Source organism: Corvus hawaiiensis, chromosome 28 (assembly GCF_020740725.1).
Source record: "Corvus hawaiiensis isolate bCorHaw1 chromosome 28, bCorHaw1.pri.cur, whole genome shotgun sequence".
NCBI classification, from domain to species: Eukaryota; Metazoa; Chordata; class Aves; order Passeriformes; family Corvidae; genus Corvus; species Corvus hawaiiensis.
In genome coordinates, this window is record NC_063240.1 from 1,362,985 (window position 1) to 1,389,321 (window position 26,337).

The following is a 26,337-nucleotide window of genomic DNA, read 5'->3' on the forward strand; positions in this document are numbered from 1 at the left end:
AAGGCTCCTTGGTTCCACGAGGTCTTGCTGTGTCACAATGGATGCTGTGCTCCATGAGGCCCTCCAAAGTCATCATGGAGCCTTGATTCCATGTGCTTCCATTGTGTCCCAGTGATGGCCTTGGTTCCATCAGTTTCCTTAGTGGCACAATGCTCTCCATGCTTCCATGATTGCCCACAATGTCACAATGCTCTCCATGCTTCCATGAGGCCCTGCTTTGCCACAATGGTCCCCTTGTGTCCATGAGGCCCCGCTGTGTCCCAATGGACGGAGGGTTCCATGAGGTTCCGTGCTGTCCCCATGGTCTTCTTGAATCCGCAGTGTAACAATGGACCATTGCTTCCAGGCGGCCTCTCTGTGTCACAAGGGGCTCCTTGATTCCATGATTCCCCACGGTGTCACCATGGAGCCTTGTTTCTAGGAGGTTCTGTACTGTCACAATTGTCTCCTTGATCCCATGAGCCCCTGCAGTGTCACAATGGCTCCTTGCTTCCATGAGGAACACAAAAGCTTTGCATCAACACTGAGCAACAGCTGCTGAACACACCTGGGAGCATCTGCTTGCATCAAAAGAGGGCTTCAAGCTGAGAATGGCAGCAGCAGCTTCCATCTGCAACAGAGAGCCAGGCAAAGGACAGGGGCAGAGAATTCAGTGGAAAGACTGCGAGAATTCTGCTTTCAGAGATCATTCCTGCTCACAGGGTCCCTTGTAGAAAGGGGACATCATTCCAGGCAGCCTGGACTGAGCATGTAGGGTTTGTTGTTGAGGAAACCTGCTCAGGCTTTTCCATTCTTTCCTTACAAACAGGAAAATTTCTCTGGGCCTGTGTGCAGGCAGAGCCCTAAGGAGAGCAGATGGCACATGGTGCCGTGGGCTGGGACCGCCAGCTGCAGAGCTCAAGGGAAGAAGCCCCGCTGTGTCACAATGGCTCCTTGGCTTCATGTGCATCACCTGTGTCACCATGGTATCCTTGATTCCATGAGGCCCCACTGGGTCACAATGGCTCCTTGGCTTCGTGTGCATCACCTGCGTCACCATGGTCTCCTTGATTCCATGAGGCCCCACTGGGTCACAATGGCTCCTTGGCTTCGTGTGCATCACCTGTGTCACCATGGTCTCCTTGATTCCATGAGGCCCCACTGTGTCACAATGGCTCCTTGGCTTCATGTGCATCACCTGTGTCACCATGGTCTCCTTGATTCCATGAGGCCCCACTGTGTCACAATGGCTCCTTGGCTTCATGTGCATCACCTGTGTCACCATGGTCTCCTTGATTCCATGAGGCCCCACTGTGTCACAATGGCTTCTTGGCTTCATGTGCATCACCTGTGTCACCATGGTCTCCTTGATTCCATGAGGCCCCACTGCGTCACAATGGCTCCTTGGCTTCATGTGCATCACCTGTGTCACCATGGTCTCCTTGATTCCATGAGGCCCCACTGTGTCACAATGGCTCCTTGGCTTCATGTGCATCACCTGTGTCACCATGGTCTCCTTGATTCCATGAGGCCCCACTGTGTCACAATGGCTCCTTGGCTTCATGTGCATCACCTGTGTCACCATGGTCTCCTTGATTCCATGAGGCCCCACTGTGTCACAATGGCTCCTTGGCTTCATGTGCATCACCTGTGTCACCATGGTCTCCTTGATTCCATGAGGCCCCACTGTGTCACAATGGCTCCTTGGCTTCGTGTGCATCACCTGTGTCACCATGGTCTCCTGTATTCCATGAGGCCCCACTGCGTCACAATGGCTCCTTGCTTCCATGAGGTTCCGCAGTGTCACCATGCTCACCTTTGATCCACATTGTCATAATGGACAATTGCTTCCATGTGGCCCCACTGGGTCACAATAGCCCCTTGGTTCCATAGGTTTTCTAGAATGTAATGTATAATTTTCTACAATGGAACAATGGACTCCTTGGTTCTGTGAGCTCCCCTGCTTTTTGCAGAGGTGTCTTTGGTTCCAACAAGGCCCCGCTGTGTCTCAGTGCACCCTGGCTTCCATGCGCATCTGGAGTATCACAAAGGCTCCTTGGTTCCACGAGGTCTTGCTGTGTCACAATGGATGCTGTGCTCCATGAGGCCCTCCAAAGTCATCATGGAGCCTTGATTCCATGTGCTTCCATTGTGTCCCAGTGATGGCCTTGGTTCCATCAGTTTCCTTAGTGGCACAATGCTCTCCATGCTTCCATGATTGCCCACAATGTCACAATGCTCTCCATGCTTCCATGAGGCCCTGCTTTGCCACAATGGTCCCCTTGTGTCCATGAGGCCCCGCTGTGTCCCAATGGACGGAGGGTTCCATGAGGTTCCGTGCTGTCCCCATGCTCTTCTTGAATCCGCAGTGTAACAATGGACCATTGCTTCCAGGCGGCCTCTCTGTGTCACAAGGGGCTCCTTGATTCCATGATTCCCCACGGTGTCACCATGGAGCCTTGTTTCTAGGAGGTTCTGTACTGTCACAATTGTCTCCTTGATCCCATGAGCCCCTGCAGTGTCACAATGGCTCCTTGCTTCCATGAGGAACACAAAAGCTTTGCATCAACACTGAGCAACAGCTGCTGAACACACCTGGGAGCATCTGCTTGCATCAAAAGAGGGCTTCAAGCTGAGAATGGCAGCAGCAGCTTCCATCTGCAACAGAGAGCCAGGCAAAGGACAGGGGCAGAGAATTCAGTGGAAAGACTGCGAGAATTCTGCTTTCAGAGATCATTCCTGCTCACAGGGTCCCTTGTAGAAAGGGGACATCATTCCAGGCAGCCTGGACTGAGCATGTAGGGTTTGTTGTTGAGGAAACCTGCTCAGGCTTTTCCATTCTTTCCTTACAAACAGGAAAATTTCTCTGGGCCTGTGTGCAGGCAGAGCCCTAAGGAGAGCAGATGGCACATGGTGCCGTGGGCTGGGACCGCCAGCTGCAGAGCTCAAGGGAAGAAGCCCCGCTGTGTCACAATGGCTCCTTGGCTTCATGTGCATCACCTGTGTCACCATGGTCTCCTTGATTCCATGAGGCCCCACTGTGTCACAATGGCTCCTTGGCTTCGTGTGCATCACCTGTGTCACCATGGTCTCCTTGATTCCATGTGGCCCCACTGTGTCACAATGGCTCCTTGGCTTCATGTGCATCACCTGTGTCACCATGGTCTCCTTGATTCCATGAGGCCCCACTGTGTCACAATGGCTCCTTGGCTTCATGTGCATCACCTGTGTCACCATGGTCTCCTTGATTCCATGAGGCCCCACTGTGTCACAATGGCTCCTTGGCTTCATGTGCATCACCTGTGTCACCATGGTCTCCTTGATTCCATGAGGCCCCACTGTGTCACAATGGCTCCTTGCTTCCATGAGGTTCCGCAGTGTCACCATGCTCACCTTTGATCCACATTGTCATAATGGACAATTGCTTCCATGTGGCCCCACTGGGTCACAATAGCCCCTTGGTTCCATAGGTTTTCTAGAATGTAATGTATAATTTTCTACAATGGAACAATGGACTCCTTGGTTCTGTGAGCTACCCTGCTTTTTGCAGAGGTGTCTTTGGTTCCAACAAGGCCCCGCTGTGTCTCAGTGCACCCTGGCTTCCATGCGCATCTGGAGTATCACAAAGGCTCCTTGGTTCCACGAGGTCTTGCTGTGTCACAATGGATGCTGTGCTCCATGAGGCCCTCCAAAGTCATCATGGAGCCTTGATTCCATGTGCTTCCATTGTGTCCCAGTGATGGCCTTGGTTCCATCAGTTTCCTTAGTGGCACAATGCTCTCCATGCTTCCATGATTGCCCACAATGTCACAATGCTCTCCATGCTTCCATGAGGCCCTGCTTTGCCACAATGCTCCCCTTGTGTCCATGAGGCCCCGCTGTGTCCCAATGGACGGAGGGTTCCATGAGGTTCCGTGCTGTCCCCATGGTCTTCTTGAATCCGCAGTGTAACAATGGACCATTGCTTCCAGGCGGCCTCTCTGTGTCACAAGGGGCTCCTTGATTCCATGATTCCCCACGGTGTCACCATGGAGCCTTGTTTCTAGGAGGTTCTGTACTGTCACAAGGGTCTCCTTGATCCCATGAGCCCCTGCAGTGTCACAATGGCTCCTTGCTTCCATGAGGAACACAAAAGCTTTGCATCAACACTGAGCAACAGCTGCTGAACACACCTGGGAGCATCTGCTTGCATCAAAAGAGGGCTTCAAGCTGAGAAAGGCAGCAGCAGCTTCCATCTGCAACAGAGAGCCAGGCAAAGGACAGGGGCAGAGAATTCAGTGGAAAGACTGTGAGAATTCTGCTTTCAGAGATCATTCCTGCTCACAGGGTCCCTTGTAGAAAGGGGACATCATTCCAGGCAGCCTGGACTGAGCATGTAGGGTTTGTTGTTGAGGAAACCTGCTCAGGCTTTTCCATTCTTTCCTTACAAACAGGAAAATTTCTCTGGGCCTGTGTGCAGGCAGAGCCCTAAGGAGAGCAGATGGCACATGGTGCCGTGGGCTGGGACCGCCAGCTGCAGAGCTCAAGGGAAGAAGCCCCGCTGTGTCACAATGGCTCCTTGGCTTCATGTGCATCACCTGTGTCACCATGGTCTCCTTGATTCCATGAGGCCCCACTGTGTCACAATGGCTCCTTGGCTTCGTGTGCATCACCTGTGTCACCATGGTCTCCTTGATTCCATGAGGCCCCAATGTGTCACAATGGCTCCTTGGCTTCATGTGCATCACCTGTGTCACAATGGTCTCCTTGATTCCATGAGGCCCCACTGTGTCACAATGGCTCCTTGGCTTCATGTGCATCACCTGTGTCACCATGGTCTCCTTGATTCCATGAGGCCCCACTGTGTCACAATGGCTCCTTGGCTTCATGTGCATCACCTGTGTCACCATGGTCTCCTTGATTCCATGAGGCCCCACTGTGTCACAATGGCTCCTTGGCTTCATGTGCATCACCTGTGTCACCATGGTCTCCTTGATTCCATGAGGCCCCACTGCGTCACAATGGCTCCTTGCTTCCATGAGGTTCCGCAGTGTCACCATGCTCACCTTTGATCCACATTGTCATAATGGACAATTGCTTCCATGTGGCCCCACTGGGTCACAATAGCCCCTTGGTTCCATAGGTTTTCTAGAATGTAATGTATAATTTTCTACAATGGAACAATGGACTCCTTGGTTCTGTGAGCTCCCCTGCTTTTTGCAGAGGTGTCTTTGGTTCCAACAAGGCCCCGCTGTGTCTCAGTGCACCCTGGCTTCCATGCGCATCTGGAGTATCACAAAGGCTCCTTGGTTCCACGAGGTCTTGCTGTGTCACAATGGATGCTGTGCTCCATGAGGCCCTCCAAAGTCATCATGGAGCCTTGATTCCATGTGCTTCCATTGTGTCCCAGTGATGGCCTTGGTTCCATCAGTTTCCTTAGTGGCACAATGCTCTCCATGCTTCCATGATTGCCCACAATGTCACAATGCTCTCCATGCTTCCATGAGGCCCTGCTTTGCCACAATGCTCCCCTTGTGTCCATGAGGCCCCGCTGTGTCCCAATGGACGGAGGGTTCCATGAGGTTCCGTGCTGTCCCCATGGTCTTCTTGAATCCGCAGTGTAACAATGGACCATTGCTTCCAGGCGGCCTCTCTGTGTCACAAGGGGCTCCTTGATTCCATGATTCCCCACGGTGTCACCATGGAGCCTTGTTTCTAGGAGGTTCTGTACTGTCACAATTGTCTCCTTGATCCCATGAGCCCCTGCAGTGTCACAATGGCTCCTTGCTTCCATGAGGAACACAAAAGCTTTGCATCAACACTGAGCAACAGCTGCTGAACACACCTGGGAGCACCTGCTTGCATCAAAAGAGGGCTTCAAGCTGAGAATGGCAGCAGCAGCTTCCATCTGCAACAGAGAGCCAGGCAAAGGACAGGGACAGAGAATTCAGTGGAAAGACTGCGAGAATTCTGCTCCCAGAGATCATTCCTGCTCACAGTGTCCCTTGTAGAAAGAGGACATCATTCCACGCAGCCGGGACTGAGCATGTAGGGTTTGTTGTTGAGGAAACCTGCTTAGGCTTTTCCATTCTTTCCTTACAAACAGGAAAACTTCTCTGGGCCTGTGTGCAGGCAGAGCCCTAAGGAGAACAGATGGCACATGGTGCCGTGGGCTGGGACCGCCAGCTGCAGAGCTCAAGGGAAGAAGCCCCGCTGTGTCACCATGGCTCCTTGGCTTCATGTGCATCACCTGTGTCACCATGGTCTCCTTGATTCCATGAGGCCCCACTGTGTCACAATGGCTCCTTGGCTTCATGTGCATCACCTGTGTCACCATGGTCTCCTTGATTCCATGAGGCCCCACTGTGTCACAATGGCTCCTTGGCTTCATGTGCATCACCTGTGTCACCATGGTCTCCTTGATTCCATGAGGCCCCACTGCGTCACAATGGCTCCTTGCTTCCATGAGGTTCCGCTGTGTCACCATGCTCACCTTTGATCCACATTGTCTTAATGGACAATTGCTTCCATGTGGCCCCACTGGGTCACAATAGCCCCTTGGTTCCATAGGTTTTCTAGAATGTAATGTATAATTTTCTACAATGGAACAATGGACTCCTTGGTTCTGTGAGCTACCCTGCTTTTTGCAGAGGTGTCTTTGGTTCCAACAAGGCCCCGCTGTGTCTCAGTGCACCCTGGCTTCCATGCGCATCTGGAGTATCACAAAGGCTCCTTGGTTCCACGAGGTCTTGCTGTGTCACAATGGATGCTGTGCTCCATGAGGCCCTCCAAAGTCATCATGGAGCCTTGATTCCATGTGCTTCCATTGTGTCCCAGTGATGGCCTTGGTTCCATCAGTTTCCTTAGTGGCACAATGCTCTCCATGCTTCCATGATTGCCCACAATGTCACAATGCTCTCCATGCTTCCATGAGGCCCTGCTTTGCCACAATGCTCCCCTTGTGTCCATGAGGCCCCGCTGTGTCCCAATGGACGGAGGGTTCCATGAGGTTCCGTGCTGTCCCCATGCTCTTCTTGAATCCGCAGTGTAACAATGGACCATTGCTTCCAGGCGGCCTCTCTGTGTCACAAGGGGCTCCTTGATTCCATGATTCCCCACGGTGTCACCATGGAGCCTTGTTTCTAGGAGGTTCTGTACTGTCACAATTGTCTCCAGGATCCCATGAGCCCCTGCAGTGTCACAATGGCTCCTTGCTTCCATGAGGAACACAAAAGCTTTGCATCAACACTGAGCAACAGCTGCTGAACACACCTGGGAGCATCTGCTTGCATCAAAAGAGGGCTTCAAGCTGAGAATGGCAGCAGCAGCTTCCATCTGCAACAGAGAGCCAGGCAAAGGACAGGGACAGAGAATTCAGTGGAAAGACTGCGAGAATTCTGCTTTCAGAGATCATTCCTGCTCACAGGGTCCCTTGTAGAAAGGGGACATCATTCCAGGCAGCCTGGACTGAGCATGTAGGGTTTGTTGTTGAGGAAACCTGCTCAGGCTTTTCCATTCTTTCCTTACAAACAGGAAAACTTCTCTGGGCCTGTGTGCAGGCAGAGCCCTAAGGAGAGCAGATGGCACATGGTGCCGTGGGCTGGGACCGCCAGCTGCAGAGCTCAAGGGAAGAAGCCCCGCTGTGTCACAATGGCTCCTTGGCTTCGTGTGCATCACCTGTGTCACCATGGTCTCCTTGATTCCATGAGGCCCCACTGTGTCACAATGGCTCCTTGGCTTCGTGTGCATCACCTGTGTCACCATGGTCTCCTTGATTCCATGAGGCCCCACTGTGTCACAATGGCTCCTTGGCTTCGTGTGCATCACCTGTGTCACCATGGTCTCCTTGATTCCATGAGGCCCCACTGTGTCACAATGGCTCCTTGGCTTCGTGTGCATCACCTGTGTCACCATGGTCTCCTTGATTCCATGAGGCCCCACTGGGTCACAATGGCTCCTTGGCTTCATGTGCATCACCTGTGTCACCATGGTCTCCTTGATTCCATGAGGCCCCACTGTGTCACAATGGCTCCTTGGCTTCATGTGCATCACCTGTGTCACCATGGTCTCCTTGATTCCATGAGGCCCCACTGTGTCACAATGGCTCCTTGGCTTCATGTGCATCACCTGTGTCACCATGGTCTCCTTGATTCCATGAGGCCCCACTGTGTCACAATGGCTCCTTGGCTTCATGTGCATCACCTGTGTCACCATGGTCTCCTTGATTCCATGAGGCCCCACTGTGTCACAATGGCTCCTTGGCTTCATGTGCATCACCTGTGTCACCATGGTCTCCTTGATTCCATGAGGCCCCACTGTGTCACAATGGCTCCTTGGCTTCATGTGCATCACCTGTGTCACCATGGTCTCCTTGATTCCATGAGGCCCCACTGCGTCACAATGGCTCCTTGCTTCCATGAGGTTCCGCAGTGTCACCATGCTCACCTTTGATCCACATTGTCATAATGGACAATTGCTTCCATGTGGCCCCACTGGGTCACAATAGCCCCTTGGTTCCATAGGTTTTCTAGAATGTAATGTATAATTTTCTACAATGGAACAATGGACTCCTTGGTTCTGTGAGCTCCCCTGCTTTTTGCAGAGGTGTCTTTGGTTCCAACAAGGCCCCGCTGTGTCTCAGTGCACCCTGGCTTCCATGCGCATCTGGAGTATCACAAAGGCTCCTTGGTTCCACGAGGTCTTGCTGTGTCACAATGGATCCTGTGCTCCATGAGGCCCTCCAAAGTCATCATGGAGCCTTGATTCCATGTGCTTCCATTGTGGCCCAGTGATGGCCTTGGTTCCATCAGTTTCCTTAGTGGCACAATGCTCTCCATGCTTCCATGATTGCCCACAATGTCACAATGCTCTCCATGCTTCCATGAGGCCCTGCTTTGCCACAATGCTCCCCTTGTGTCCATGAGGCCCCGCTGTGTCCCAATGGATGGAGGGTTCCATGAGGTTCCGTGCTGTCCCCATGGTCTTCTTGAATCCGCAGTGTAACAATGGACCATTGCTTCCAGGCGGCCTCTCTGTGTCACAAGGGGCTCCTTGATTCCATGATTCCCCACGGTGTCACCATGGAGCCTTGTTTCTAGGAGGTTCTGTACTGTCACAATTGTCTCCAGGATCCCATGAGCCCCTGCAGTGTCACAATGGCTCCTTGCTTCCATGAGGAACACAAAAGCTTTGCATCAACACTGAGCAACAGCTGCTGAACACACCTGGGAGCACCTGCTTGCATCAAAAGAGGGCTTCAAGCTGAGAAAGGCAGCAGCAGCTTCCATCTGCAACAGAGAGCCAGGCAAAGGACAGGGGCAGAGAATTCAGTGGAAAGACTGCGAGAATTCTGCTTTCAGAGATCATTCCTGCTCACAGTGTCCCTTGTAGAAAGGGGACATCATTGCAGGCAGCCTGGACTGAGCATGTAGGGTTTGTTGTTGAGGAAACCTGCTCAGGCTTTTCCATTCTTTCCTTACAAACAGGAAAACTTCTCTGGGCCTGTGTGCAGGCAGAGCCCTAAGGAGAGCAGATGGCACATGGTGCCGTGGGCTGGGACCGCCAGCTGCAGAGCTCAAGGGAAGAAGCCCCGCTGTGTCACAATGGCTCCTTGGCTTCGTGTGCATCACCTGTGTCACCATGGTCTCCTTGATTCCATGAGGCCCCACTGTGTCACAATGGCTCCTTGGCTTCGTGTGCATCACCTGTGTCACCATGGTCTCCTTGATTCCATGAGGCCCCACTGTGTCACAATGGCTCCTTGGCTTCGTGTGCATCACCTGTGTCACCATGGTCTCCTTGATTCCATGAGGCCCCACTGTGTCACAATGGCTCCTTGGCTTCGTGTGCATCACCTGTGTCACCATGGTCTCCTTGATTCCATGAGGCCCCACTGGGTCACAATGGCTCCTTGGCTTCATGTGCATCACCTGTGTCACCATGGTCTCCTTGATTCCATGAGGCCCCACTGTGTCACAATGGCTCCTTGGCTTCATGTGCATCACCTGTGTCACCATGGTCTCCTTGATTCCATGAGGCCCCACTGTGTCACAATGGCTCCTTGGCTTCATGTGCATCACCTGTGTCACCATGGTCTCCTTGATTCCATGAGGCCCCACTGTGTCACAATGGCTCCTTGGCTTCATGTGCATCACCTGTGTCACCATGGTCTCCTTGATTCCATGAGGCCCCACTGTGTCACAATAGCTCCTTGGCTTCATGTGCATCACCTGTGTCACCATGGTCTCCTTGATTCCATGAGGCCCCACTGTGTCACAATGGCTCCTTGGCTTCATGTGCATCACCTGTGTCACCATGGTCTCCTTGATTCCATGAGGCCCCACTGCGTCACAATGGCTCCTTGCTTCCATGAGGTTCCGCAGTGTCACCATGCTCACCTTTGATCCACATTGTCATAATGGACAATTGCTTCCATGTGGCCCCACTGTGTCACAATAGCCCCTTGGTTCCATAGGTTTTCTAGAATGTAATGTATAATTTTCTACAATGGAACAATGGACTCCTTTGTTCTGTGAGCTCCCCTGCTTTTTGCAGAGGTGTCTTTGGTTCCAACAAGGCCCCGCTGTGTCTCAGTGCACCCTGGCTTCCATGCGCATCTGGAGTATCACAAAGGCTCCTTGGTTCCACGAGGTCTTGCTGTGTCACAATGGATGCTGTGCTCCATGAGGCCCTCCAAAGTCATCATGGAGCCTTGATTCCATGTGCTTCCATTGTGTCCCAGTGATGGCCTTGGTTCCATCAGTTTCCTTAGTGGCACAATGCTCTCCATGCTTCCATGATTGCCCACAATGTCACAATGCTCTCCATGCTTCCATGAGGCCCTGCTTTGCCACAATGGTCCCCTTGTGTCCATGAGGCCCCGCTGTGTCCCAGTGGACGGAGGGTTCCATGAGGTTCCGTGCTGTCCCCATGGTCTTCTTGAATCCGCAGTGTAACAATGGACCATTGCTTCCAGGCGGCCTCTCTGTGTCACAAGGGGCTCCTTGATTCCATGATTCCCCACGGTGTCACCATGGAGCCTTGTTTCTAGGAGGTTCTGTACTGTCACAATTGTCTCCTTGATCCCATGAGCCCCTGCAGTGTCACAATGGCTCCTTGCTTCCATGAGGAACACAAAAGCTTTGCATCAACACTGAGCAACAGCTGCTGAACACACCTGGGAGCATCTGCTTGCATCAAAAGAGGGCTTCAAGCTGAGAATGGCAGCAGCAGCTTCCATCTGCAACAGAGAGCCAGGCAAAGGACAGGGGCAGAGAATTCAGTGGAAAGACTGCGAGAATTCTGCTTTCAGAGATCATTCCTGCACACAGTGTCCCTTGTAGAAAGGGGACATCATTCCACGCAGCCGGGACTGAGCATGTAGGGTTTGTTGTTGAGGAAACCTGCTCAGGCTTTTCCATTCTTTCCTTACAAACAGGAAAACTTCTCTGGGCCTGTGTGCAGGCAGAGCCCTAAGGAGAGCAGATGGCACATGGTGCCGTGGGCTGGGACCGCCAGCTGCAGAGCTCAAGGGAAGAAGCCCCGCTGTGTCACAATGGCTCCTTGGCGTCATGTGCATCACCTGTGTCACCATGGTCTCCTTGATTCCATGAGGCCCCACTGTGTCACAATGGCTCCTTGGCTTCGTGTGCATCACCTGTGTCACCATGGTCTCCTTGATTCCATGAGGCCCCACTGTGTCACAATGGCTCCTTGGCTTCATGTGCATCACCTGGGTCACCATGGTCTCCTTGATTCCATGAGGCCCCACTGTGTCACAATGGCTCCTTGGCTTCATGTGCATCACCTGTGTCACCATGGTCTCCTTGATTCCATGAGGCCCCACTGTGTCACAATGGCTCCTTGGCTTCATGTGCATCACCTGTGTCACAATGGTCTCCTTGATTCCATGAGGCCCCACTGTGTCACAATGGCTCCTTGGCTTCATGTGCATCACCTGTGTCACCATGGTCTCCTTGATTCCATGAGGCCCCACTGTGTCACAATGGCTCCTTGGCTTCATGTGCATCACCTGTGTCACCATGGTCTCCTTGATTCCATGAGGCCCCACTGTGTCACAATGGCTCCTTGGCTTCATGTGCATCACCTGTGTCACAATGGTCTCCTTGATTCCATGAGGCCCCACTGTGTCACAATGGCTCCTTGGCTTCATGTGCATCACCTGTGTCACCATGGTCTCCTTGATTCCATGAGGCCCCACTGTGTCACAATGGCTCCTTGGCTTCGTGTGCATCACCTGTGTCACCATGGTCTCCTTGATTCCATGAGGCCCCACTGCGTCACAATGGCTCCTTGCTTCCATGAGGTTCCGCAGTGTCACCATGCTCACCTTTGATCCACATTGTCATAATGGACAATTGCTTCCATGTGGCCCCACTGGGTCACAATAGCCCCTTGGTTCCATAGGTTTTCTAGAATGTAATGTATAATTTTCTACAATGGAACAATGGACTCCTTGGTTCTGTGAGCTCCCCTGCTTTTTGCAGAGGTGTCTTTGGTTCCAACAAGGCCCCGCTGTGTCTCAGTGCACCCTGGCTTCCATGCGCATCTGGAGTATCACAAAGGCTCCTTGGTTCCACGAGGTCTTGCTGTGTCACAATGGATGCTGTGCTCCATGAGGCCCTCCAAAGTCATCATGGAGCCTTGATTCCATGTGCTTCCATTGTGTCCCAGTGATGGCCTTGGTTCCATCAGTTTCCTTAGTGGCACAATGCTCTCCATGCTTCCATGATTGCCCACAATGTCACAATGCTCTCCATGCTTCCATGAGGCCCTGCTTTGCCACAATGCTCCCCTTGTGTCCATGAGGCCCCGCTGTGTCCCAATGGACGGAGGGTTCCATGAGGTTCCGTGCTGTCCCCATGGTCTTCTTGAATCCGCAGTGTAACAATGGACCATTGCTTCCAGGCGGCCTCTCTGTGTCACAAGGGGCTCCTTGATTCCATGATTCCCCACGGTGTCACCATGGAGCCTTGTTTCTAGGAGGTTCTGTACTGTCACAATTGTCTCCAGGATCCCATGAGCCCCTGCAGTGTCACAATGGCTCCTTGCTTCCATGAGGAACACAAAAGCTTTGCATCAACACTGAGCAACAGCTGCTGAACACACCTGGGAGCACCTGCTTGCATCAAAAGAGGGCTTCAAGCTGAGAAAGGCAGCAGCAGCTTCCATCTGCAACAGAGAGCCAGGCAAAGGACAGGGACAGAGAATTCAGTGGAAAGACTGCGAGAATTCTGCTTTCAGAGATCATTCCTGCTCACAGTGTCCCTTGTAGAAAGGGGACATCATTGCAGGCAGCCTGGACTGAGCATGTAGGGTTTGTTGTTGAGGAAACCTGCTCAGGCTTTTCCATTCTTTCCTTACAAACAGGAAAACTTCTCTGGGCCTGTGTGCAGGCAGAGCCCTAAGGAGAGCAGATGGCACATGGTGCCGTGGGCTGGGACCGCCAGCTGCAGAGCTCAAGGGAAGAAGCCCCGCTGTGTCACAATGGCTCCTTGGCTTCATGTGCATCACCTGTGTCACCATGGTCTCCTTGATTCCATGAGGCCCCACTGTGTCACAATGGCTCCTTGGCTTCGTGTGCATCACCTGTGTCACCATGGTCTCCTTGATTCCATGAGGCCCCACTGGGTCACAATGGCTCCTTGGCTTCATGTGCATCACCTGTGTCACAATGGTCTCCTTGATTCCATGAGGCCCCACTGTGTCACAATGGCTCCTTGGCTTCGTGTGCATCACCTGTGTCACCATGGTCTCCTTGATTCCATGAGGCCCCACTGTGTCACAATGGCTCCTTGGCTTCATGTGCATCACCTGTGTCACCATGGTCTCCTTGATTCCATGAGGCCCCACTGTGTCACAATGGCTCCTTGGCTTCATGTGCATCACCTGTGTCACCATGGTCTCCTTGATTCCATGAGGCCCCACTGCGTCACAATGGCTCCTTGGCTTCATGTGCATCACCTGTGTCACCATGGTCTCCTTGATTCCATGAGGCCCCACTGTGTCACAATGGCTCCTTGGCTTCATGTGCATCACCTGTGTCACCATGGTCTCCTTGATTCCATGAGGCCCCACTGTGTCACAATGGCTCCTTGGCTTCATGTGCATCACCTGTGTCACCATGGTCTCCTTGATTCCATGAGGCCCCACTGCGTCACAATGGCTCCTTGCTTCCATGAGGTTCCGCAGTGTCACCATGCTCACCTTTGATCCACATTGTCATAATGGACAATTGCTTCCATGTGGCCCCACTGGGTCACAATAGCCCCTTGGTTCCATAGGTTTTCTAGAATGTAATGTATAATTTTCTACAATGGAACAATGGACTCCTTGGTTCTGTGAGCTCCCCTGCTTTTTGCAGAGGTGTCTTTGGTTCCAACAAGGCCCCGCTGTGTCTCAGTGCACCCTGGCTTCCATGCGCATCTGGAGTATCACAAAGGCTCCTTGGTTCCACGAGGTCTTGCTGTGTCACAATGGATGCTGTGCTCCATGAGGCCCTCCAAAGTCATCATGGAGCCTTGATTCCATGTGCTTCCATTGTGTCCCAGTGATGGCCTTGGTTCCATCAGTTTCCTTAGTGGCACAATGCTCTCCATGCTTCCATGATTGCCCACAATGTCACAATGCTCTCCATGCTTCCATGAGGCCCTGCTTTGCCACAATGCTCCCCTTGTGTCCATGAGGCCCCGCTGTGTCCCAATGGACGGAGGGTTCCATGAGGTTCCGTGCTGTCCCCATGGTCTTCTTGAATCCGCAGTGTAACAATGGACCATTGCTTCCAGGCGGCCTCTCTGTGTCACAAGGGGCTCCTTGATTCCATGATTCCCCACGGTGTCACCATGGAGCCTTGTTTCTAGGAGGTTCTGTACTGTCACAATTGTCTCCTTGATCCCATGAGCCCCTGCAGTGTCACAATGGCTCCTTGCTTCCATGAGGAACACAAAAGCTTTGCATCAACACTGAGCAACAGCTGCTGAACACACCTGGGAGCACCTGCTTGCATCAAAAGAGGGCTTCAAGCTGAGAATGGCAGCAGCAGCTTCCATCTGCAACAGAGAGCCAGGCAAAGGACAGGGACAGAGAATTCAGTGGAAAGACTGCGAGAATTCTGCTTTCAGAGATCATTCCTGCTCACAGTGTCCCTTGTAGAAAGGGGACATCATTCCAGGCAGCCGGGACTGAGCATGTAGGGTTTGTTGTTGAGGAAACCTGCTCAGGCTTTTCCATTCTTTCCTTACAAACAGGAAAACTTCTCTGGGCCTGTGTGCAGGCAGAGCCCTAAGGAGAGCAGATGGCACATGGTGCCGTGGGCTAGGACCGCCAGCTGCAGAGCTCAAGGGAAGAAGCCCCGCTGTGTCACAATGGCTCCTTGGCTTCATGTGCATCACCTGTGTCACCATGGTCTCCTTGATTCCATGAGGCCCCACTGTGTCACAATGGCTCCTTGGCTTCATGTGCATCACCTGTGTCACCATGGTCTCCTTGATTCCATGAGGCCCCACTGTGTCACAATGGCTCCTTGGCTTCATGTGCATCACCTGTGTCACCATGGTCTCCTTGATTCCATGAGGCCCCACTGTGTCACAATGGCTCCTTGGCTTCATGTGCATCACCTGGGTCACCATGGTCTCCTTGATTCCATGAGGCCCCACTGGGTCACAATGGCTCCTTGGCTTCATGTGCATCACCTGTGTCACCATGGTCTCCTTGATTCCATGAGGCCCCACTGTGTCACAATGGCTCCTGGGCTTCATGTGCATCACCTGTGTCACCATGGTCTCCTTGATTCCATGAGGCCCCAATGTGTCACAATGGCTCCTTGGCTTCATGTGCATCACCTGTGTCACCATGGTCTCCTTGATTCCATGAGGCCCCACTGCGTCACAATGGCTCCTTGCTTCCATGAGGTTCCGCAGTGTCACCATGCTCACCTTTGATCCACATTGTCATAATGGACAATTGCTTCCATGTGGCCCCACTGTGTCACAATAGCCCCTTGGTTCCATAGGTTTTCTAGAATGTAATGTATAATTTTCTACAATGGAACAATGGACTCCTTGGTTCTGTGAGCTCCCCTGCTTTTTGCAGAGGTGTCTTTGGTTCCAACAAGGCCCCGCTGTGTCTCAGTGCACCCTGGCTTCCATGCGCATCTGGACTATCACAAAGGCTCCTTGGTTCCACGAGGTCTTGCTGTGTCACAATGGATGCTGTGCTCCATGAGGCCCTCCAAAGTCATCATGGAGCCTTGATTCCATGTGCTTCCATTGTGTCCCAGTGATGGCCTTGGTTCCATCAGTTTCCTTAGTGGCACAATGCTCTCCATGCTTCCATGATTGCCCACAATGTCACAATGCTCTCCATGCTTCCATGAGGCCCTGCTTTGCCACAATGGTCCCCTTGTGTCCATGAGGCCCCGCTGTGTCCCAGTGGACGGAGGGTTCCATGAGGTTCCGTGCTGTCCCCATGGTCTTCTTGAATCCGCAGTGTAACAATGGACCATTGCTTCCAGGCGGCCTCTCTGTGTCACAAGGGGCTCCTTGATTCCATGATTCCCCACGGTGTCACCATGGAGCCTTGTTTCTAGGAGGTTCTGTACTGTCACAATTGTCTCCAGGATCCCATGAGCCCCTGCAGTGTCACAATGGCTCCTTGCTTCCATGAGGAACACAAAAGCTTTGCATCAACACTGAGCAACAGCTGCTGAACACACCTGGGAGCACCTGCTTGCATCAAAAGAGGGCTTCAAGCTGAGAAAGGCAGCAGCAGCTTCCATCTGCAACAGAGAGCCAGGCAAAGGACAGGGACAGAGAATTCAGTGGAAAGACTGTGAGAATTCTGCTTTCAGAGATCATTCCTGCTCACAGTGTCCCTTGTAGAAAGGGGACATCATTCCAGGCAGCCTGGACTGAGCATGTAGGGTTTGTTGTTGAGGAAACCTGCTCAGGCTTTTCCATTCTTTCCTTACAAACAGGAAAACTTCTCTGGGCCTGTGTGCAGGCAGAGTTCTAAGGAGAGCAGATGGCACATGGTGCCGTGGGCTGGGACCGCCAGCTGCAGAGCTCAAGGGAAGAAGCCCCGCTGTGTCACAATGGCTCCTTGGCTTCATGTGCATCACCTGTGTCACCATGGTCTCCTTGATTCCATGAGGCCCCACTGGGTCACAATGGCTCCTTGGCTTCGTGTGCATCACCTGTGTCACCATGGTCTCCTTGATTCCATGAGGCCCCACTGTGTCACAATGGCTCCTTGGCTTCATGTGCATCACCTGTGTCACAATGGTCTCCTTGATTCCATGAGGCCCCACTGTGTCACAATGGCTCCTTGGCTTCATGTGCATCACCTGTGTCACCATGGTCTCCTTGATTCCATGAGGCCCCACTGTGTCACAATGGCTCCTTGGCTTCATGTGCATCACCTGTGTCACCATGGTCTCCTTGATTCCATGAGGCCCCACTGTGTCACAATGGCTCCTTGGCTTCATGTGCATCACCTGGGTCACCATGGTCTCCTTGATTCCATGAGGCCCCACTGGGTCACAATGGCTCCTTGGCTTCATGTGCATCACCTGTGTCACCATGGTCTCCTTGATTCCATGAGGCCCCACTGTGTCACAATGGCTCCTTGGCTTCATGTGCATCACCTGTGTCACCATGGTCTCCTTGATTCCATGAGGCCCCAATGTGTCACAATGGCTCCTTGGCTTCATGTGCATCACCTGTGTCACCATGGTCTCCTTGATTCCATGAGGCCCCACTGCGTCACAATGGCTCCTTGCTTCCATGAGGTTCCGCAGTGTCACCATGCTCACCTTTGATCCACATTGTCATAATGGACAATTGCTTCCATGTGGCCCCACTGTGTCACAATAGCCCCTTGGTTCCATAGGTTTTCTAGAATGTAATGTATAATTTTCTACAATGGAACAATGGACTCCTTGGTTCTGTGAGCTCCCCTGCTTTTTGCAGAGGTGTCTTTGGTTCCAACAAGGCCCCGCTGTGTCTCAGTGCACCCTGGCTTCCATGCGCATCTGGAGTATCACAAAGGCTCCTTGGTTCCACGAGGTCTTGCTGTGTCACAATGGATGCTGTGCTCCATGAGGCCCTCCAAAGTCATCATGGAGCCTTGATTCCATGTGCTTCCATTGTGTCCCAGTGATGGCCTTGGTTCCATCAGTTTCCTTAGTGGCACAATGCTCTCCATGCTTCCATGATTGCCCACAATGTCACAATGCTCTCCATGCTTCCATGAGGCCCTGCTTTGCCACAATGCTCCCCTTGTGTCCATGAGGCCCCGCTGTGTCCCAGTGGACGGAGGGTTCCATGAGGTTCCGTGCTGTCCCCATGGTCTTCTTGAATCCGCAGTGTAACAATGGACCATTGCTTCCAGGCGGCCTCTCTGTGTCACAAGGGGCTCCTTGATTCCATGATTCCCCACGGTGTCACCATGGAGCCTTGTTTCTAGGAGGTTCTGTACTGTCACAATTGTCTCCAGGATCCCATGAGCCCCTGCAGTGTCACAATGGCTCCTTGCTTCCATGAGGAACACAAAAGCTTTGCATCAACACTGAGCAACAGCTGCTGAACACACCTGGGAGCACCTGCTTGCATCAAAAGAGGGCTTCAAGCTGAGAAAGGCAGCAGCAGCTTCCATCTGCAACAGAGAGCCAGGCAAAGGACAGGGACAGAGAATTCAGTGGAAAGACTGTGAGAATTCTGCTTTCAGAGATCATTCCTGCTCACAGTGTCCCTTGTAGAAAGGGGACATCATTCCAGGCAGCCTGGACTGAGCATGTAGGGTTTGTTGTTGAGGAAACCTGCTCAGGCTTTTCCATTCTTTCCTTACAAACAGGAAAACTTCTCTGGGCCTGTGTGCAGGCAGAGTTCTAAGGAGAGCAGATGGCACATGGTGCCGTGGGCTGGGACCGCCAGCTGCAGAGCTCAAGGGAAGAAGCCCCGCTGTGTCACAATGGCTCCTTGGCTTCATGTGCATCACCTGTGTCACCATGGTCTCCTTGATTCCATGAGGCCCCACTGTGTCACAATGGCTCCTTGGCTTCGTGTGCATCACCTGTGTCACCATGGTCTCCTTGATTCCATGAGGCCCCACTGTGTCACAATGGCTCCTTGGCTTCATGTGCATCACCTGTGTCACAATGGTCTCCTTGATTCCATGAGGCCCCACTGTGTCACAATGGCTCCTTGGCTTCATGTGCATCACCTGTGTCACCATGGTCTCCTTGATTCCATGAGGCCCCACTGTGTCACAATGGCTCCTTGGCTTCATGTGCATCACCTGTGTCACCATGGTCTCCTTGATTCCATGAGGCCCCACTGTGTCACAATGGCTCCTTGGCTTCATGTGCATCACCTGTGTCACCATGGTCTCCTTGATTCCATGAGGCCCCACTGCGTCACAATGGCTCCTTGCTTCCATGAGGTTCCGCAGTGTCACCATGCTCACCTTTGATCCACATTGTCATAATGGACAATTGCTTCCATGTGGCCCCACTGGGTCACAATAGCCCCTTGGTTCCATAGGTTTTCTAGAATGTAATGTATAATTTTCTACAATGGAACAATGGACTCCTTGGTTCTGTGAGCTCCCCTGCTTTTTGCAGAGGTGTCTTTGGTTCCAACAAGGCCCCGCTGTGTCTCAGTGCACCCTGGCTTCCATGCGCATCTGGAGTATCTCAAAGGCTCCTTGGTTCCACGAGGTCTTGCTGTGTCACAATGGATGCTGTGCTCCATGAGGCCCTCCAAAGTCATCATGGAGCCTTGATTCCATGTGCTTCCATTGTGTCCCAGTGATGGCCTTGGTTCCATCAGTTTCCTTAGTGGCACAATGCTCTCCATGCTTCCATGATTGCCCACAATGTCACAATGCTCTCCATGCTTCCATGAGGCCCTGCTTTGCCACAATGGTCCCCTTGTGTCCATGAGGCCCCGCTGTGTCCCAATGGACGGAGGGTTCCATGAGGTTCCGTGCTGTCCCCATGGTCTTCTTGAATCCGCAGTGTAACAATGGACCATTGCTTCCAGGCGGCCTCTCTGTGTCACAAGGGGCTCCTTGATTCCATGATTCCCCACAGTGTCACCATGGAGCCTTGTTTCTAGGAGGTTCTGTACTGTCACAATTGTCTCCTTGATCCCATGAGCCCCTGCAGTGTCACAATGGCTCCTTGCTTCCATGAGGAACACAAAAGCTTTGCATCAACACTGAGCAACAGCTGCTGAACACACCTGGGAGCACCTGCTTGCATCAAAAGAGGGCTTCAAGCTGAGAATGGCAGCAGCAGCTTCCATCTGCAACAGAGAGCCAGGCAAAGGACAGGGGCAGAGAATTCAGTGGAAAGACTGCGAGAATTCTGCTCCCAGAGATCATTCCTGCTCACAGGGTCCCTTGTAGAAAGGGGACATCATTCCAGGCAGCCGGGACTGAGCATGTAGGGTTTGTTGTTGAGGAAACCTGCTCAGGCTTTTCCATTCTTTCCTTACAAACAGGAAAACTTCTCTGGGCCTGTGTGCAGGCAGAGCCCTAAGGAGAGCAGATGGCACATGGTGCCGTGGGCAGGGACCGCCAGCTGCAGAGCTCAAGGGAAGAAGCCCCGCTGTGTCACAATGGCTCCTTGGCTTCATGTGCATCACCTGTGTCACCATGGTCTCCTTGATTCCATGAGGCCCCACTGTGTCACAATGGCTCCTTGGCTTCGTGTGCATCACCTGTGTCACCATGGTCTCCTTGATTCCATGAGGCCCCACTGTGTCACAATGGCTCCTTGGCTTCATGTGCATCACCTGTGTCACCATGGTCTCCTTGATTCCATGAGGCCCCACTGTGTCACAATGGCTCCTTGGCTTCGTGTGCATCACCTGTGTCACCATGGTCTCCTTGATTCCATGAGGCCCCACTGCGTCACAATGGCTCCTTGCTTCCATGAGGTTCCGCAGTGTCACCATGCTCACCTTTGATCCACATTGTCATAATGGACAATTGCTTCCATGTGGCCCCACTGTGTCACAATAGCCCCTTGGTTCCATAGGTTTTCTAGAATGTAATGTATAATTTTCTACAATGGAACAATGGACTCCTTGGTTCTGTGAGCTCCCCTGCTTTTTGCAGAGGTGTCTTTGGTTCCAACAAGGCCCCGCTGTGTCTCAGTGCACCCTGGCTTCCATGCGCATCTGGAGTATCACAAAGGCTCCTTGGTTCCACGAGGTCTTGCTGTGTCACAATGGATGCTGTGCTCCATGAGGCCCTCCAAAGTCATCATGGAGCCTTGATTCCATGTGCTTCCATTGTGTCCCAGTGATGGCCTTGGTTCCATCAGTTTCCTTAGTGGCACAATGCTCTCCATGCTTCCATGATTGCCCACAATGTCACAATGCTCTCCATGCTTCCATGAGGCCCTGCTTTGCCACAATGCTCCCCTTGTGTCCATGAGGCCCCGCTGTGTCCCAGTGGACGGAGGGTTCCATGAGGTTCCGTGCTGTCCCCATGGTCTTCTTGAATCCGCAGTGTAACAATGGACCATTGCTTCCAGGCGGCCTCTCTGTGTCACAAGGGGCTCCTTGATTCCATGATTCCCCACGGTGTCACCATGGAGCCTTGTTTCTAGGAGGTTCTGTACTGTCACAATTGTCTCCTTGATCCCATGAGCCCCTGCAGTGTCACAATGGCTCCTTGCTTCCATGAGGAACACAAAAGCTTTGCATCAACACTGAGCAACAGCTGCTGAACACACCTGGGAGCATCTGCTTGCATCAAAAGAGGGCTTCAAGCTGAGAATGGCAGCAGCAGCTTCCATCTGCAACAGAGAGCCAGGCAAAGGACAGGGGCAGAGAATTCAGTGGAAAGACTGCAAGAATTCTGCTCCCAGAGATCATTCCTGCTCACAGTGTCCCTTGTAGAAAGGGGACATCATTCCAGGCAGCCGGGACTGAGCATGTAGGGTTTGTTGTTGAGGAAACCTGCTCAGGCTTTTCCATTCTTTCCTTACAAACAGGAAAACTTCTCTGGGCCTGTGTGCAGGCAGAGCCCTAAGGAGAGCAGATGGCACATGGTGCCGTGGGCTGGGACCGCCAGCTGCAGAGCTCAAGGGAAGAAGCCCCGCTGTGTCACAATGGCTCCTTGGCGTCATGTGCATCACCTGTGTCACCATGGTCTCCTTGATTCCATGAGGCCCCACTGTGTCACAATGGCTCCTTGGCTTCGTGTGCATCACCTGTGTCACCATGGTCTCCTTGATTCCATGAGGCCCCACTGTGTCACAATGGCTCCTTGGCTTCATGTGCATCACCTGGGTCACCATGGTCTCCTTGATTCCATGAGGCCCCACTGTGTCACAATGGCTCCTTGGCTTCGTGTGCATCACCTGTGTCACCATGGTCTCCTTGATTCCATGAGGCCCCACTGTGTCACAATGGCTCCTTGGCTTCATGTGCATCACCTGTGTCACAATGGTCTCCTTGATTCCATGAGGCCCCACTGTGTCACAATGGCTCCTTGGCTTCATGTGCATCACCTGTGTCACCATGGTCTCCTTGATTCCATGAGGCCCCACTGTGTCACAATGGCTCCTTGGCTTCATGTGCATCACCTGTGTCACCATGGTCTCCTTGATTCCATGAGGCCCCACTGTGTCACAATGGCTCCTTGGCTTCATGTGCATCACCTGTGTCACCATGGACTCCTTGATTCCATGAGGCCCCACTGTGTCACAATGGCTCCTTGGCTTCATGTGCATCACCTGTGTCACCATGGTCTCCTTGATTCCATGAGGCCCCACTGTGTCACAATGGCTCCTTGGCTTCGTGTGCATCACCTGTGTCACCATGGTCTCCTTGATTCCATGAGGCCCCACTGCGTCACAATGGCTCCTTGCTTCCATGAGGTTCCGCAGTGTCACCATGCTCACCTTTGATCCACATTGTCATAATGGACAATTGCTTCCATGTGGCCCCACTGGGTCACAATAGCCCCTTGGTTCCATAGGTTTTCTAGAATGTAATGTATAATTTTCTACAATGGAACAATGGACTCCTTGGTTCTGTGAGCTACCCTGCTTTTTGCAGAGGTGTCTTTGGTTCCAACAAGGCCCCGCTGTGTCTCAGTGCAGCCTGGCTTCCATGCGCATCTGGAGTATCACAAAGGCTCCTTGGTTCCACGAGGTCTTGCTGTGTCACAATGGATGCTGTGCTCCATGAGGCCCTCCAAAGTCATCATGGAGCCTTGATTCCATGTGCTTCCATTGTGTCCCAGTGATGGCCTTGGTTCCATCAGTTTCCTTAGTGGCACAATGCTCTCCATGCTTCCATGATTGCCCACAATGTCACAATGCTCTCCATGCTTCCATGAGGCCCTGCTTTGCCACAATGCTCCCCTTGTGTCCATGAGGCCCCGCTGTGTCCCAATGGACGGAGGGTTCCATGAGGTTCCGTGCTGTCCCCATGGTCTTCTTGAATCCGCAGTGTAACAATGGACCATTGCTTCCAGGCGGCCTCTCTGTGTCACAAGGGGCTCCTTGATTCCATGATTCCCCACGGTGTCACCATGGAGCCTTGTTTCTAGGAGGTTCTGTACTGTCACAAGGGTCTCCTTGATCCCATGAGCCCCTGCAGTGTCACAATGGCTCCTTGCTTCCATGAGGAACACAAAAGCTTTGCATCAACACTGAGCAACAGCTGCTGAACACACCTGGGAGCACCTGCTTGCATCAAAAGAGGGCTTCAAGCTGAGAAAGGCAGCAGCAGCTTCCATCTGCAACAGAGAGCCAGGCAAAGGACAGGGGCAGAGAATTCAGTGGAAAGACTGCGGGAATTCTGCTTTCAGAGATCATTCCTGCTCACAGTGTCCCTTGTAGAAAGGGGACATCATTCCACGCAGCCTGGACTGAGCATGTAGGGTTTGTTGTTGAGGAAACCTGCTCAGGCTTTTCCATTCTTTCCTTACAAACAGGAAAATTTCTCTGGGCCTGTGTGCAGGCAGAGCCCTAAGGAGAGCAGATGGCACATGGTGCCGTGGGCTGGGACCGCCACCTGCAGAGCTCAAGGGAAGAAGCCCCGCTGTGTCACAATGGCTCCTTGGCTTCATGTGCATCACCTGTGTCACCATGGTCTCCTTGATTCCATGAGGCCCCACTGTGTCACAATGGCTCCTTGGCTTCGTGTGCATCACCTGTGTCACCATGGACTCCTTGATTCCATGAGGCCCCACTGTGTCACAATGCCTCCTTGGCTTCATGTGCATCACCTGTGTCACCATGGTCTCCTTGATTCCATGAGGCCCCACTGTGTCACAATGGCTCCTTGGCTTCATGTGCATCACCTGTGTCACCATGGTCTCCTTGATTCCATGAGGCCCCACTGTGTCACAATGGCTCCTTGGCTTCATGTGCATCACCTGTGTCACCATGGTCTCCTTGATTCCATGAGGCCCCACTGTGTCACAATGGCTCCTTGGCTTCATGTGCATCACCTGTGTCACCATGGTCTCCTTGATTCCATGAGGCCCCACTGTGTCACAATGGCTCCTTGGCTTCATGTGCATCACCTGTGTCACAATGGTCTCCTTGATTCCATGAGGCCCCACTGTGTCACAATGGCTCCTTGGCTTCATGTGCATCACCTGTGTCACCATGGTCTCCTTGATTCCATGAGGCCCCACTGCGTCACAATGGCTCCTTGCTTCCATGAGGTTCCGCAGTGTCACCATGCTCACCTTTGATCCACATTGTCATAATGGACAATTGCTTCCATGTGGCCCCACTGGGTCACAATAGCCCCTTGGTTCCATAGGTTTTCTAGAATGTAATGTATAATTTTCTACAATGGAACAATGGACTCCTTGGTTCTGTGAGCTCCCCTGCTTTTTGCAGAGGTGTCTTTGGTTCCAACAAGGCCCCGCTGTGTCTCAGTGCACCCTGGCTTCCATGCGCATCTGGAGTATCACAAAGGCTCCTTGGTTCCACGAGGTCTTGCTGTGTCACAATGGATGCTGTGCTCCATGAGGCCCTCCAAAGTCATCATGGAGCCTTGATTCCATGTGCTTCCATTGTGTCCCAGTGATGGCCTTGGTTCCATCAGTTTCCTTAGTGGCACAATGCTCTCCATGCTTCCATGATTGCCCACAATGTCACAATGCTCTCCATGCTTCCATGAGGCCCTGCTTTGCCACAATGGTCCCCTTGTGTCCATGAGGCCCCGCTGTGTCCCAATGGACGGAGGGTTCCATGAGGTTCCGTGCTGTCCCCATGGTCTTCTTGAATCCGCAGTGTAACAATGGACCATTGCTTCCAGGCGGCCTCTCTGTGTCACAGGGGGCTCCTTGATTCCATGATTCCCCACGGTGTCACCATGGAGCCTTGTTTCTAGGAGGTTCTGTACTGTCACAATTGTCTCCAGGATCCCATGAGCCCCTGCAGTGTCACAATGGCTCCTTGCTTCCATGAGGAACACAAAAGCTTTGCATCAACACTGAGCAACAGCTGCTGAACACACCTGGGAGCACCTGCTTGCATCAAAAGAGGGCTTCAAGCTGAGAATGGCAGCAGCAGCTTCCATCTGCAACAGAGAGCCAGGCAAAGGACAGGGGCAGAGAATTCAGTGGAAAGACTGCGAGAATTCTGCTTTCAGAGATCATTCCAGCTCACAGGGTCCCTTGTAGAAAGGGGACATCATTCCAGGCAGCCTGGACTGAGCATGTAGGGTTTGTTGTTGAGGAAACCTGCTCAGGCTTTTCCATTCTTTCCTTACAAACAGGAAAACTTCTCTGGGCCTGTGTGCAGGCAGAGTTCTAAGGAGAGCAGATGGCACATGGTGCCGTGGGCTGGGACCGCCAGCTGCAGAGCTCAAGGGAAGAAGCCCCGCTGTGTCACAATGGCTCCTTGGCTTCATGTGCATCACCTGTGTCACCATGGTCTCCTTGATTCCATGAGGCCCCACTGGGTCACAATGGCTCCTTGGCTTCGTGTGCATCACCTGTGTCACCATGGTCTCCTTGATTCCATGAGGCCCCACTGTGTCACAATGGCTCCTTGGCTTCATGTGCATCACCTGTGTCACAATGGTCTCCTTGATTCCATGAGGCCCCACTGTGTCACAATGGCTCCTTGGCTTCATGTGCATCACCTGTGTCACCATGGTCTCCTTGATTCCATGAGGCCCCACTGTGTCACAATGGCTCCTTGGCTTCATGTGCATCACCTGTGTCACCATGGTCTCCTTGATTCCATGAGGCCCCACTGTGTCACAATGGCTCCTTGGCTTCATGTGCATCACCTGTGTCACCATGGTCTCCTTGATTCCATGAGGCCCCACTGCGTCACAATGGCTCCTTGCTTCCATGAGGTTCCGCAGTGTC